The following is a 16376-nucleotide window of genomic DNA, read 5'->3' on the forward strand; positions in this document are numbered from 1 at the left end:
CAGCTGGGAGCAGGGACACTTTGAGTTTTTAACTTGTGTAATAACTTGTTTTTAAACGCACTTTAAGACTGATTTCCCCGCACAGCGGTAGAACGCTGATGCGGGCGGGTGCTTCCTGAAGCCCGGACGTTCATTGGCCGGTTCCAAGGCACGCCCACGGACACAAGCCACGCCCCCCTTTTTTTCAACCTATCCCTTTTCCATAAAGGATGTGTCAATGCCGGAAGCGCAGCAGACGAGCGCAGCGGGCGCGACGATTGCGCGCCGAAGGCGCGCATAAGGCAAGCTCGTCTGCGCTCGTCCGCGCTGAGGTAGTGCCATGGGCCACCTACGCTGCCGGTTTTGATCTTTCACATCAGGAGCAACTCCCTGTCGGGCCACCTTATTCTAGAGAGGTGCTCATCCAAATAGGTAAGCAGCATGCAGATAAAGGAATTCTTTCCTTAGCACCTACGTCACATCCTCTAGCTGATGTATTATGTGACGCTTTTCTGAATTGCGGGCTGCTAAACGTTAGGTCCCTGCCTAAACACTGTTCGGAGATCCAATTGTTAATGGATTCTCACAAATTAGATATTCTGTTAATGACAGAAACTTGGACTCGTCCTGACTACCTGGTCGACCCTGGTTTTGCCTGCCCATCCGGATTTAAATTTCTCCATTCCCCTAGGCCTGCTGGGAAAGGCGGGGGTGTGGGAGTGATCTTCGGAGCCTCTTGTAGCATTAAGGTCCTCACATTAGACCCTACATTGGGCACTGAGATGCTGGGACTTTCAATCCAGACCCACTCTGGGACTACTGTCACAGGGCTAGTTTGCTATCGCCCACCTGGATCGTTTAGCCTTCAACAGCAACAAGCGCTAATCACTACCCTGACCAATATCGCTCTATCTCACCAGAAGCTACTTATACTCGGTGATTTTAATCTTTGGCGTAATGGCCCACTTAATTTAGCTTTTGAGAACCTTCTTCTAGCCTGTGATAGCTTTGGTCTCTCCCAACTGGTCTCTAAGGCCACCCACAAAGCTGGCCACCTCTTGGATCTGGTCTTTGCGGCACCAGATCTGGTGGTAATGGGGGGATACCCTGCCGATGGACTGGACAGATCACTCACTAGTCAAATTCTTCCTTCTTATAAAGTCGGGCTCCTATAAAGCCCCTGTCCGGACTAGGGAAATTACGTGCAGGGACTGGAAGGCTCTCTCACGCTTACACCCTTCTGGTGAATTGTTCCACCCGGATTCGCTCTTTGAGGTGAACAAAAGTACTGAGGACAATTATAACTCTCTTTTCACCAGCATCTCCTCGGTCACTGACGCCCTGGCTCCTCTAAAAACTCGGACCTGTAGGGGTAAAGACTCTGCCCCATGGTTTAACGATGATCTAAAGATTTTAAAACTGGGATGTAAACAAGCAGAGAGAAGGTGGAGACGCGACTACAATGAAATCTCTAAAGAAATGTGGAAAACTAAGATCCTTGCTTGCTGCCGGTGGACCGATTACCTGATTCGGTTTCGTCTCCAGAAAATTCATTATGCAGGTTTCTGCCGCTCACATTTGAAAACTTTTCCAAGGTAGCTAGAGGGATTGTTTCCGGGTCTCCTCTGGACCCGGTGCCTCCCAAAATTTGGAAGGAATTTGAAGACGAACTTTTCCCCCCTCTCTTTCTAATCTGTAATCAATCCCTGGTAACTGGCACCGTCCCAGCTCACTGGAAACGGGCGTTAGTCTCCCCTTGCTAAAAAAACCCTCCTTGGACCCTGACTGCTCCAAAAACTATCGGCCCATCTCACTGTTGCCGTTCCCTGCCAAGATAGTTGAAAGGGTGGTCAGCAACACTCTTTCCACCCACTTGGAACATCATCTACTACTAGACGAGGACCAATTCGGTTTTTGGCCTGCCCATGGAACTGAAACAGCCCTCATCACCACCATGGACGAACTTCAAAGGCGTGCAGACAGAAGACAGGCATCGTTTCTGATCCTGCTCGATATGTCTGCCACCTTTGATACGGTGAATCATAAGATCTTATTGAAGCGGCTGTTTGAGGCAGGAGTGAGAGACACGGCACTGCTATGGTTTCACTCTTTTCTGCAGGACAGGCAGCAGGCAGTATCTATGCCTCCTTTTCAATCATCTTTTTCCCCGGTACTGCACGGAGTTCCTCAGGGCTCCGCTATCAGCCCAATACTTTTGTAATATTTACCTCCGGCCGCTAATTTCACTTATTAAAGGCTTCGGCATTAGAATTGTCAATTATGCCGATGACACGCAGATGATCCTCTCCTTAGAAGGTGAGGATTCTATCTCTGTGGAGGTCTTACATAATTGTTTACGGAACACGTCAAGGTGGTTGAAGGACAATTCACTTCAGTTTAATGTCGGGAAAACCGAGGTGCTCTTTAGTGCTGGTACGAGGATTCCTCAACCATTCCCTAACAACTTCTGGCCCCCGGAAACAGGCTCCAATGTACGGCCTGCAGACTCTGTCCGCAATCTTAGGGATCATGCTGAACCATAGGCTCAGCATGGAGACCCATGTGCAAAAAACATCGGCCTGCTGCCTTGCCATCCTTTGTTCACTAAGGAAGGTCCTTCCCCTCTTACCCACCCATGCGCGTGCCCAAGTGGTTAGATGCACCATCCTGAGCAGGTTGGACTATTGAAATGCCCTCCTGCTTGGGTCCCCTGAGTTTCTGCTGGACAGGCTCCAATGGGTCCAATCGGCGGCTGCGAAATTGGCCTTGGGGTTGCCGAGAAGATCTCCCAGTCCTTCTGCTTTGGCAAAACTACACTGGCTTCCTCTTAGACAGACGATTCAATTTAAGGCCCTCTGTATAGTTTCTGGGGCCCTCCATGGTTGCGGCCCAGCCCCTCTAAAATCTAAGTTTGTATGGTATGCTCCTACCAGACTACTTCGTTCATCTGACGCTAAACTGGTAGTTGTCCCCAGATTTAGGAAGGTCAGAGCTGGAGGTAGATCCTTCGAGGTGGCTGCCGCCAGACTATGGAACACTCTCCCCAGCGAGATTAGGCATATTAATGAACTCCTGCAATTTCGAAGAAAGGTGAAAACTTGGTTCTTCCCTGGTTAGTCTACTTCATCTGTCCCCGCTTCTCGCTCTCCTCTGTTTTCTGCTAGCGCCAGGATGCCTGCGATGGTGACAGCTGCGCTTTATAAATTCTAAAAAAAAAATGTATGGCTCCCTCATTACTCACTTGTCACTGCATGGCAGCTGAAAGCAGGGGGAATTCATTTTAGGTGTCATACAGAACATAAAATTATAGATGGGTAAAAAGTGAATTACGGGGATGTTTTTCTTCTCAGGGTTCTGAGTGACATAATAGACAGCTCCAAATTCACTCTCATTGTCCATTTGATATCTCAGAATCCCTTGGTGAAAAACATCCCTCTAATTCAATGTTACCCATCTATAATTCTATTTATAGCACATGGAGGTCTGTAATCCCCGTATAAAAACCCATCTCTAATTTCTTTAAAATCAGTGACTTGTAATGCACACAGCCTCTCGATAGTAAAGAAATAACATCAGAACTCAACTGTAACAACTTATTATAGTTGAGTTCTGTTGTCATAATGCCTACTGCCAGACCCAGCAATAAGAGGGAGGAGGCAGGTCAGACCACAGAGCAAAATGAAAGCAGCTGTTTATAGAACAAAACGAAACATGGCTTTCCTTTTTCTAGCTGTACAGTGACAACCAGAAGTAAGATGTTTATGACAACGTGTTTATTTTTAGCACTCATGAGACAATGATAGAAAAGTTTGAATCTTTCTACTTTTCTACACATTCTGAGCTACTATGCCTTCTTAAAAAAAACTGTATTAAACAACAAATATAAAACATTTTTTAAAGTGTTTAATGTTGCACTAGAGATTCTATTTTTATTCTTCATGTTTGCAAACATACTCTCTCTTTCACATGAAAGAGTTATGAACAAAACATTTAGGTGGTTTGTGAGAAAGGTGATGGTGTGATCATGCAATACAAGGGATAAAGTACCCCTGCCATACATGATAAGGATATTGGAAGTCACCTTTGAGCACTAAAACCTAATAAAGGAACTCCGCCTTTAGCCTAGTTCTTCTATATGTCATGGCACTCCTTTGTGTCTTGATATATCCTCATAATTATGGGCATGGGGTACTTTATCCCATATTTACACAAATCATGCATTGTTAATACAAAAAACGCCTAGAGGTAAAGTAAAGTACATCATATGGATCACATACTGGTAATTTCCTACGCAATACTAAAGAAATAAGTATCATAATGTTCCGCTCTATTTCATAAATAGCAGTGACAACAAGATGAAAGCCGGCTGTACACTAATATTTTCTGTACCTCAGGTGTCCGGTATACAACTGTTACCACGCATTTTTTACAACGTAATACCATAACCACGCATCTTTTACAACGCAAGTACTTTTACCACGAATACCTTTACAACGCATTACACTACAACGCAGATACTATTACAACGCATACCGTTACAACGTAAGTATAGGTAAGTTTATCTTTTTTTTAAAACATTTATTAGGGGTATTGGGTTTGGGTTTTGGAGTACAGGGGTATTTTTAGGTTTCAGGGATGGGTTTGGGTTTTTGGGTACAGGTGTATTTTTAGGTTTCAGGGATGGGTTTGGGTTTTGGGGTACAGGGGTATTTTTAGGTTTCAGGGTTGGGTTTGGGTTTTGGGGCACAGGGGTATTTTTAGGTTTCAGGGATGGGTTTGGGTTTTGGGGTACAGGGGTATTTTTAGGTTTCATGGTTGGGTTTGGGTTTTGGGGTACAGGGGTATTTTTAGGTTTCCGGTTTGGGTTTGGGTTTTGGGGTACAGGGGTATTTTTAGGTTTCAGGGTTGGGTTTGGGTATTGGGGTACAGGGATATTTTTAGGTTTCAGGGCTGGGTTTGGGTTTTGGGATACAGGGGTATTTTTAGGTTTCAGGGTTGGGTTTGGGTTTTGGGGTACAGGGGTATTTTTAGGTTTCAGGAATGGGTTTGGGTTTTGGGGTACAGGGGTATTTTTAGGTTTCAGGGTTGGGTTTGGGTTTTGGGGTACAGGGGTATTTTTAGGTTTCGGGGATGGGTTTGGGTTTTGGGGTACAGGGATATTTTTAGGTTTCAGGGCTGGGTTTGGGTTTTGGGGTACAGGGGTATTTTTAGGTTTCAGGGATGGTTTTGGGTTTTGGGGTACAGGGGTATTTTTAGGTTTCAGGGTTGGGTTTGGGTTTTGGGGTAAAGGGGTATTTTTAGGTTTCAGGGTTGGGTTTGGGTTTTGGGGTACAGGGGTATTCTTAGGTTTCAGGGTTGGGTTTGGGTTTTGGGGTACAGGGGTATTTTTAACATATATATTTACAAATTAATAAATAAACATTAATATAATTAATTAAAATATTTAATATTAAAATAATAAATTAATAATTTAAAAAAAATATTAATAATAATTACATTATTTTAACATATTATATACTTACCTATACTTACGTTGTAATGGTATGCGTTGTAATAGTACCTGCGTTGTAGTGTATTGCGTTGTAAAGGTATTCGTGGTAAAGGGTCCTGCGTTGTAAAAATTGCGTGGTAATGGTCTGCGTGCTAAAAGTATGCGTGGTATCATCAGATATCCCAGGTGTCCTCTTGGGCCCCATTTGCATACTATTCAGGTTTTGTCTGCACAGCCTTTGCACTGTGCAGGCGAAATCACTTGTGAAGAAAAAAAATCTTAAAAAGAACTAAGAGCCCACCCATTAATTACCTTTACATGCCATTGGTTGGCTCCCATGCTTCCTTGCTACCTATTGGTCAGCACCTACTCCTGGCATTGGGCTTCCTCCTGTGCTTCTGAGTCTTCATCCTGCCATGAAGCATGGACAAAGTACAGCTTCCTGTAGCCAGTGTCCTTCCACTAGCCGTATGGTCTTGCAAGTACTTTTTTTCCACTTTTCTTTAACCACCCCCTACACCGCCCATCCGATCTTTTTAACCGTCCCTCCATCCAGTGTTTACAAAATCCTTCTTTTTAACGCTTCCTCCACCTGCAACCTCCTCACCCTATTTGAAGTCGTATTGCAGAGCAGCACAGGCTTCTGTGCAATATGCCTTACAGTAAATAAAAACAAAGTGCTATGGCACGGTCAACGCTGGCAGCACCATAGTGCTATGTTTTCATTTTTGTGCTTTGCAGTGAGCAAAGGCTTGGCTGTGACACTTGCCTACGTGCGAGAACTCCTATAGTGCCTGCACTGGTTCCTCTATTCTGTTGCCTCCCTATGGCATCACAGACTACCTGAAGGACTCACTCTTCGACTCTCAATTTCCTGTGTGTAGTGGCTGCAGCCTGCTCATCTGGATGTGCCCGGAGTCGGTACCAGCAAAGTAGCTGAGTCTGGGTGCAGCGGGCTGCTGACAGGTAGGCTGCAAACTAGTGTACTGTGGTCAATACAGTCAGCGAAAGTGCAGCAGAGCTCTTTGGACATGTGCCAATCTATTTGTCTCTCCCCATAGTAAAGTGTTTGAAGGAGGATTCACATCTGCCGAACTATGGACTGTGCAAGTACATACTGTGGACAGAGTTGCTTCTAGGTTTCTGCATGACCACAGGGAGTGTTCACACGGATCCCGATTGTCCGCTTTGAAACTGAGGCTGAATCCAGTGGGAGTTTCATACTGTGTTTGTTTCTTAGTTGTGGAGAATAAGTGTGGCCATTGCAGTGGGCCTGGATCATACTAGGACACATATCTACTGAATTTAATTTCCTTGATGAATGTGGTGGTAATCGCGGGACTGAAGCCATGGTAGTGGTCAGCCTTTCAAAGTGCTGACATGAATGTCCAAATAAATTGTGAATGCAGCTAATTGTTTTAGGGTTATATAAGCATTCATATGCATTCCTGTGCTTGCCACCCTACCAAAGAGGGCAGCTCACAAACTGGAAGCTGAAGCCCATCCTATTGGGCAAAGGGGTCATGCCCTCTCACCGTTTATCCCAAAAAATGAAGAATGTCTGTCAGCCTGACAGGCACTCTTTATTAATACACTTGGGGGCTTGAGGAGTTTTAAGGACCTGCATGAGTTGACTCCCCACCAAATTAACGTCACACCAGAAAAGAGCCACGGGTCCGAATTAGGAGGAGGTTAATAAACTGTGAGAATGTAGTCTGTTGTGGAAGACGAGGGGTTTCCCTTTTCAGGATGGTTCAGGATGTCACCGCTCCTGTGGGCCTGACGCCTTCAGCCTGGCATAGCACCTCAAGGCCTGCTCCCTCTTGACGGGGATGAGTGTCACTGATTGGCTCAGACCTGGGCGCTTCAGTTCTAAGCTGTGAAGTGCCAGTGGCCGAGTGCCAATCATCATCATCAACAACTTTATTCAGTTTTTACGCAGAAAACTACTCAAGTCAAGCAAACACAAAAAATCTCCATCAAATGCTAAAAAAGGAGCAGTACAGTGTGTCCCTCATGGCCCCATAAATGCTAAATTAAATTATAAGAACTGTGCCCAAAACAAAAGAAGTCCAAAATATAAAAAGACATCATCGCTTCCTCATAAAATACAGAATTAATAGCAAGGACTATGTCAAGAGCAATAAAACCATCCATCGTAGCCCCATAAAGTACAAAGTTAGAAGCATGGACTATTTTAAAAATGATCTCATGTCACCTCAGTGTCAAGGATTTATCCATTAAAGATAATCGCAGCTGGACCTGAGCCTAATTACAGCCCTTAAGAAGCTAAGAACATTTAATACTGAATAACTTGAAAGCAGTTGTAAAAAGATAAAAGTGGGTCTGATCTGCCTAAAACTTCCTTTTTTAAGAATAGAAATAATAAAAGACTTTCCTGGCACCTCATAAAAGCTACAAAACGTTAAAAAGTGTGTCATATCCTGTGGAGACTCTCCGTCACAGCCACATGGTGGAAGGCTCTGCCCTTTGTGAGCCCCACGGGGGTGGGCCAAAAGATAATGAAAGAGGGCCAATCTAAATCTAGTCAATAAAAAATGACAGTGTTTGCTTTTAGACCATAAAAAGATAGGGCTCAATTGATGGCACAGTTTTCAGTAAAGAAAACCCACGGACACTGGCATTCCTCAACTCCACTTCTTCTCTGGCACGCATACTCTTTATGAGAAAATTCTCCTTCACCCAATACAGATCCCTTCTACAGATTTTCTCGGGGTTCTCAAATAGATCTGCCCTTCCCATACTGGTAAAACTTTCTCTGACATACTTAAGCCAGCAAATACAATTAGAATGGTCAAGGGTACGACAGTCCCTTAAAATGGCCTTACTTAGGGCAGTTTCCTTCTTAATCCAGATTTTCATCCACAACAATAAAATACGATAAGCCAACATGTGTGAAAGAAAGACCATCCCTAATTCTTCGTGAGCTACAAGGGATGGAATACCCTGCGGTAAGCAGAGTAGCCCTCTCAGGAAGGTACTTTCAACAACTTGCAATACATCATGCTCAATATAGCCCCAGATCTCACTGCCATAGATAACCATGGCGATGCATTTGGCCTTGTGGATCTACAAATGGGGCCCCAATAGGTCTACTTCCCAATCTGGAGGCAAAGTTGAAAACAGGGGCAATAGCCCTGACAAAGTCCCTTTTTCTTTCAACTGATCAGAGGGCGCCAAATCAAGGCTGTGTCAGCCACCACCACTAGGTAGGAAACAATGTTGGTCTAGGGACCGGCGTAGCCCCTACCATTAAGGTGTAGGACTGGACAAAGGCCCACCTGTATTATAAACGATTTACTTTTATTGATCAACAAATCCAAGTCCTCCATAAAGTGTACAAAGGAGTTCACCAAAGATTGCAAACCCCTCGCTGTCCTCGCCATGAGGACAGCATCATCAGCATACAGGGGGATAGGCAAACTTCGCTAACCCAGCTGAGGAAAGTCCGTTTTTAATTTTAAGAGGACCTGCTCCAGATTATTAATATATAGGTTAAAAAGAAAAGGAGCCAGACTGCACCCTTGACCAACCCCTCTCTGGATAGAAAACTCACAGGTGACTTTGAGATCTTTAGAATAGCGAACTACAGCTTTGGTGTCTCTGTGGTGATCCCTTAAAAACAAGTAAGAGAGGAGTGAGAGGGTGTTGTGATATAAGATAACAGATATTACTGGCTTCCAGGGATCTTCCTTTGTGGCTTTACATGTTCCCTGTAACTAGTGGGGTCATCTCTCTTCTCTTTACAGGTTTATTGCATGGCAGAGGAGTCGCATGTTATTGCTTGCCATTCTGCCCTTCATTCAAACCACTTGATATGTGCCAATCAATTGTGAAAGAATGTTTTCCCTCCTACGTGTCAAAATCTTTGCGTACATTTTACAATCCAGGTTCGATAAAGAAATAGGCCTGACATTTTGAGGAGGAATAGTGCCTTTCCCATCTTCAGGAATAAGGGTTATTAATGCTTTTGGTGATGTGCTGCAGCCACATCAGTCATTGCAAACTTGTGAAACAAATCCAACCAGGGTTCCTTCAGTTTGACTCAGAATATTTTTATTGAATTGTGCTAGCAGCCAACCAGGGCCTGGAGCTTTACCTTCTTTTAGATCTTTAATTATAGGTCTTAACTCCTCTAATGTAATTTCTTTATTAAGAATTCGCCTTTTTGTTGTGTTAACCCTAAGAAAGGTTTAGATTGTTCAGGAACTGAATATGCTTTATGATTTTATTGACTTATTTTCATTGTATGGATCTTTGTTTATTTATTTGTATTTATTTATATATCCAGAACTCCGCTTACACTGCACCAGGCATTTTGAATGTTTGTTTGACTCAGAAATGGTGACGTGGTGGTATCTTAAAATTCCACTTGCTGCCCTGGCCCATCCACACTCCCTCAGTCGTCAGATTGAATCCCCAGCCACTCGAATCCACCCTCCATTGCAAGCTTGCTCTCTTAGCCCCCCACGCCCCCTTGTTGTCAGTTTGCTGCCCAAGTCGCTTGTCTGTTGCTTCACTAGCTCCTCCTGCCCACCCTCTGTGATAAGGTCACTGCTCCAACCATTCCCGCCTACCCCAGTTGACAGCGTACTGCCTCAACCACTCCCACCCACACTCCTAACACCCACTCTTCCCCATTGTATCTCACATGTCCTCTCTCCCACAAACCTGACCTGAAATCCCATAGTCCGAAGTCGGGTCGCATAGTCCCTGCGTGTCCCAACCCACCGCCAGCAAGACCTACCTCCCTCTCAGTTGCCACATCTCCAAACCCGCTCCCCCGTTTGTGTATTTTTATCTTAATAAAAAGAAAAAAGCCCATTAACACTGGCTGTGTCATAGCACTTTTAAAAAATTATTATTGAGAAGAATGCTGCATAGCTGCCATACTGCTGTATGGCACGGCTAGAAATCATTGTGAAAGCTAAGAGCACTCATGGACGAGACCTGTTGGGTTTGCCCATGCTTGTTAGTATTGCAATGCTTATAACTTTTTGTTGTTTGAGCAAAGAAACCAGCATCTGAATGAAAAATGAGTGTGGACTCCTGTACACTGCTGAACTGGATTAAGATGGATATAGTGTACAATTGGCCTTCGCGTACACACCTCACAGACACAGGACAGGGAGCAGCAATGCGGACTCAGGCAGAACTGGTACAGCAGAGGAAGCGAAAGGGTAATTTCAACTTCATGAGGGAACACAGAGGCATTGCCAAAGCTTGATTGTGTATAGTTTTCCTTTCACATACGTCTGTCGAAATTTAATAGGTAGTCTTCTAAATACCAAGGAAAAACAGCACCACTTTGTGGTTAAGTTTTGTTTATGTCTTGCAGCTTTGTAAACACTGTGGCCTTCATTACCAGAGGCTTGTAATTACCAGTGGGGTTGGTTGCACTGTTACAGGCCTCTCCTAAAGCTGCTCTGTCAGGATTAGGAGGTCAACTGCAGACCTCTCATGAGTTATCCGGAGATTTCATCCGCTGGAAGCAGTGAAAATCAATGGGTGGAAATGCAGGGAAGAATGAGGAATTACGGGGGAAATCAGACACCAAATTACAGGGGGTTATCAACATTAAACCCAGAATCCCCATAAATTCCGCACCCCAGAGTTAATGGGACCCCTAGCATCAGTAACTGTAGCTGTCAGGAATTGACACCCCTATTGCATGGACCTGGTAATGAGACCCTATGCAGTGGAAAGCAGGATCCCTCTGGAGGTAGGCATTAGTGGACCAGCCATTTGAGGGATGTTGAGATGTTAACTATGATAAGCAGATTGCTCATATCTCAGTGTTAATTGCAATTGTAATTGTATCTATATAGCGCTTACTACCTGTGACGAGGCGTTGAAGCACTTTAAGCCAGGCAGCACGCTGCTCTGGAACCCAAGGTTAATGGTTATTGGTTATGAGCTTGAATGAAGCTTAAGGTCTTTCCAGTCCCAAATGCTACTCCCACAACTCAAAATAAAATATTCTGTTGCATAGCAGCCCATGCTATTTTTAATCCAAGCTGAGGACTAGCAAGTCCAGTCCCCGTTCCCCTTCACCCGCATGGTGATGCCGCTACACAGCCATCCACCCCACATTAGATAGAAGAAGTGTAAGGGGCATGAGGCAGAAGAAGGAAAGGGAAAGTGATGCTGGCCTGTTTGAGGTGATAGGAAAACAAAAACACATGCCTCTTATGGGTAGATTCTGACAGACTGTTTTATCTGTAGCTTCATGTGCTCATTGGTGCCCAAGCTCTACTAGTGACCTTCCTGCTCACCCATGCTCAAGGCCGGCTCTGCAAGAGTCTCAGGGCAGGAAATGGCCTCATGGTGGAGGCTAACAAGGTGTGGTACTAGAATATCTTAGACTAAACACTGTCTGACAAAAATATTGTGTCCTAAATATTGTTTATAAAATGATTGCCTCATTGGAATTAATAGTAGAAAACCTAAACCCCTGGGATCATATGTTTTTCAAGGATATTTAGACATGATATTTAAGTCATATTCGGACATGGAAGGGTATGAGAACCTGATGGGAGCTAGAAACCTGCAAATATTAGAATTTTCCATGAGGGTTAAAGGAGACAGGGGATCTTCAGATCAGCTGGATGACCAATTAGAGCTGTCACGACAAATGCAGGGTCCTGAGAGCACCATGTTTCCAAATAGAAAGTCGGCATAACGGACTGGGACACATGAGCAACACCATGACTGCATAAAAGAAAGGGAAGCTTTTGTAGGATCTAGATGTAGTGCCCAGGCTGTGTATTTAGGAGTTGCCATTCCGAGCCACAGAGTGCAGGATTTGGGGTTTTGTGAGACAGAAGATTCACCAGAACACAGTTATTAACTAGGTAGGAGATGGGCTGAGCCAGGAAGAAGATTAGCTCCGGGTGGGAAGGTGCATACTTGACATCCAGGGAAGATGCTTTTGTACCTATAAATACAAAATAAGTAGCCCTTGTCTACAGGTACTTCTGTGGCGAGTGACACTTACACTTTTTAACACTTTGTAGATCCTGCTGCGTCCCTGACAAGCAATACGAAAGCAGAGGCGAGGGCTCCAACCCACCAGGAAAGCTTTTCAGGAACTGTGAATCAAGCAGAGACATATTCCTATGAGAATGGTTGTAGCAAATGAGGTCAAAGAACACTCATGCTGGGATTTCTCATAGGTGACCAGAGTATTGAGAGGCTGGCAGGACAGGCAGCAGGGTTGGAAGCGAGAAGCAGGTCCGGATGGGGGACAGTGATATTGGTCCATCATGTGGAGGTTAATGTGGGGTGTGGTATAAGCTGTTCTGGGATGGGAAGAGGTTTCTGAGTTTGGGACTGAGGATATCGGCTCTTCCCTTTGGCAGTGGGGGTTCAATATTTTAGTCCGCAATATGAACATCCATAGGAGAGTTTAGAGGATTGGGAGTGATGGATAGGACTGTTTGTGGGAGTTGGAGGGTAGTTAGGTGCTTCACTTATAAAATGATCCCCACGACAGAGACATTGAGCCAGAGAGCACTTTGGTGAGGATGTAGCAGCCTGAACTCGATAAGGGGACTCCCAATCTTCGCAGAACAGAAAGGACAGGAAGACATTTGTGTGCCTTGTCGTCCATGCACACATCTCAGATACAAGGGTTTGTACTGTGCAGGTGGGCCTTTCCATTCCTTTGGGTCTGCCCCTTTCAGCCTTTGGCTCCCTTTGACCAGCCTCCTTCAGCCGTTGGCTAGAGACTTTGTCAATCAAATCTTGGCTGAGCTCAGTGGAGTATTCCATCCTTACCTAATGCGATTGGCTGTTTAGGCACATTCTTCCAATTCCTCTCACGTGCTTGTGCTGAACTGCAAGAGGGACTACTTTACAGCTGTTACCCTCTGTGTCCACTGCTGCTGCCCGTTCTCCCATATGTCTCACACTACCTGCACGTATTAGAATATTAAACCTACACCTATAGGCTTTGCCAGTGCTTGCTTTTATTCCCAGGGGAGGCCTCAGCATCAAGTGAGTTTTCGGCCCCTGGTAGTCTCGGCCATGGTGCATTGAAGGCGGGGATGGTAAACATGAGGGCTGGTGAAAATGACACAAAAAACAATGTAGGCACTGGTTCTTTGCCTTCCAAGGGGGAGGTATTAGGCCTGGTGCACAATAAAGGGTTTACGTGCCTTTCCGACATACTGCTGAAGCAAGAGTCGGGAGGGAGGGGTCAGGCAGCAGATACGCAGAAGAGACGCTCTGCTGAAGCGCGTACGTAGACAGCTGTGCCGAGTGATAGCGAGAGCTTTGCAGCGTTTTTCCTTTCAGTGTGTGTAGGGGAGTCACGTATCACTGGGGGTGATGAGCAGCTGTGACGGTGCCAGGGGAACCACCTACGTGCATCAACTCACCCAGTGCGAAAGAGAAGCAGGTACCAGAAGGCTGAATTGCTAGGATGAACCATGGTCGCACCCCTACCCCCCCCCCCCCCCCCCCCCCCCACACACACCTCCCTTTGCTAAAAGGACAGCTGGTTTCAGGCCTTTGTACCAGATTGAAATGAGTCGCTTTGGGCTACTTTAGTAGGGTAGGCACTATATGGACCGATATGTGCAGGTCAACCTCTTCATAGCACCCATTCATGGTGTCAGGTGTAATCGCATGCGCTCTAGTGAGAGGCCATCCTCGTGACAATTTGTGAAATATCCAGTCCATAGGTTGCTATTTTTTTAAGCCAGGGTTGAATTGTCTTTTATTATCTGCCATTTACAATTATTCAGTATCTCCTAGTAACCTAGGAATTGTGTGTGTGATGCAGGCGCGCAACACCCATTGGGCTCACGGGGCTTAAGCACCCCCCCCCCCCCCCGTCGTGTGTGTCAGCACAGGCTGACACAGCTCTGTAGGCTTGCGGCAATCTAATTGCAGGCGCACCCGAGTGCTTAACAGGTCTTTAAAAGCATTTGGTGTGTTTTCACCCCTTCTTTCAGTCACTCTGTCTATGGTTGGAAGGATTAGCGCCCCCCCCCCCCAAATATTTTTCAACCCCCCCCCCCCCCCCGAAATTTGGCTCTAGTTGCCCGGAGTGTGGGGGTCTGTGCGGGTCCAGGCAACAACCTTGTCCTTCGGGCACAGGGATAGGAACTGGAGGACTCGAATAGGAAAGAGGTCCTCCCCCCCCCCCCCCCCGCCCCCCCGGATTTAGGGCCGTTCAATTATTGTGCGGAATATGTTGTAACTTTCTACGCAATGAGCTGGAATGCATATTCCTGGTTAGAAGAACAATTGGGTTGTCGTTTAAAACGACATAAACGTGTTACAAACGTATGTTTGTCTGGCATGAGTTTCCTCTCCTGCAGCCTTGAAGGAATGGTTTGTGAAAGCTTTGTGAATAAATGTTCTTAGCACTGAAGGTATAGAAAAAATATGGTGTTGCCCCTGAGAAAGAGACGAGGGGAGCGCGGCAAAGGTGAAACTGTCTTGGAATTCTGTTTGTCGCCGCGCTGCCTTGCTGTTGCGCGTGCTATGCTGCTGTCCTTCTTGCCTTCCTAGTGTAATTATTAAAGGGTCATCTACTAAACCTGTCCTAACACTCCTCACTTTACCATGGTAATATTCTTACACTGATGATGATATGGACTTCATTCTGTTGCTTGACTATTGTTTTGATGCTGACAACTATTGTCTTAGAAGGGATATACATGTATCTGGGTGTATGCTTCCATCACCTCCTGTGGAGGCAACAGGCTGATTAAAACCGATCCTTGCACTTTCCTGCTTTCTCGTCATAGAGAGGGCCAGTAAAAGTAGTGGAGGTCGTCAGGGCCGAGGGTTAACAGAATGAAACAATCACTGGTAAAGGATATATGTTTCGCCTTTGAAAGTGGTAGACAAACTTTTGGCTTTGCCAATGTTTGTTGCAGAAGCTGAACAGCATATGCGAAAACAACAACAACAAAGTCAAATGGTCAGCTCTCTAGAGCCTTTCTACCACATGCAAATGCTTATACCTGCTACAGCTATGTCTCGGGGATCATTATGTCCTCCTGTTGCCTGATGCACTCTCCCTCCCTGATGTGGGTGTATTGCTCTCTAAGGAGGAGATCTTTTCGTCAAGTATAGCATGCCCTCTTGAGAATGTTGATTTATTCCCTCTTTCGTTTTTTCCCCCTTCTTTTTATTATCCTCCTTTTGCCTTGTAGGACAAGATATGTGACCTGAGTCCTCAAGATCATTCTTATTGTTCATGATTATCTTTTTACATTCAGGGGATGGCTAATTGCATTTCCTGATTATTACCTTGGCATGTATTGTGACGTTGTACTGCACCTAAATAAACTAATAAAAGATATAAAAAAAAAACAACAAAGTCAAAGGGTCAGCTCCAGCAATAATATGCACGTCACAGGCATCACCATTCATGCACATGCATGCCTTAGTTATAATGAAGTAGCAACAGTTTCTTTCTTTACTTTTAATTTACTCTATATTTTAAAGGGTGTGCAAGTGCATTACAGAGAAAGGAGCAGCTCAGTAGCAAATTACTGCTCCGGGGCCCTTTGAAAACAAATGACTTAAAAAAATGGTGAGGGAGAACAACAAGCAGTAGAAAGCAGAAAAGCGCAGTGTAGGGTGTCAAGCAACACACCCCAGGAAGCAATGGGTGAGAACGTCGGAGCTAGGGGAGGTGGTAAGAACATTAAAAAAAAGTCTGAGGAGGACAGGGATGGTCCGAACAAACAATGGACAAGCTTGGGGGAACAACACAGAGTGCAGCGTTGGAATGTGAGGGGAAAGCAGCACACGGGAAAGACAAGAAGAAAACACATGCACTTCTATGGAGTGCTTTAAAAAAATGTTAAGTAGGTCCATTAATAGAAACAGTGGAAGGATGCAGCTCATCCAGTCAGAAACA

At 45.2% G+C, this 16376-nt stretch overlaps 1 protein-coding gene across 1 annotated transcript in view; it reads left to right on the top strand.

Annotated features, from left to right (window-relative positions):
- LOC144791966 (cytosolic purine 5'-nucleotidase-like) overlaps positions 1-16376 on the top strand; it is a 409269-nt gene that overhangs the window by 86747 nt on the left and 306146 nt on the right. The window lies entirely within an intron of this gene.

This window comes from Lissotriton helveticus, chromosome 11, assembly GCF_964261635.1.
Source record: "Lissotriton helveticus chromosome 11, aLisHel1.1, whole genome shotgun sequence".
NCBI lineage: Eukaryota > Metazoa > Chordata > Amphibia > Caudata > Salamandridae > Lissotriton > Lissotriton helveticus.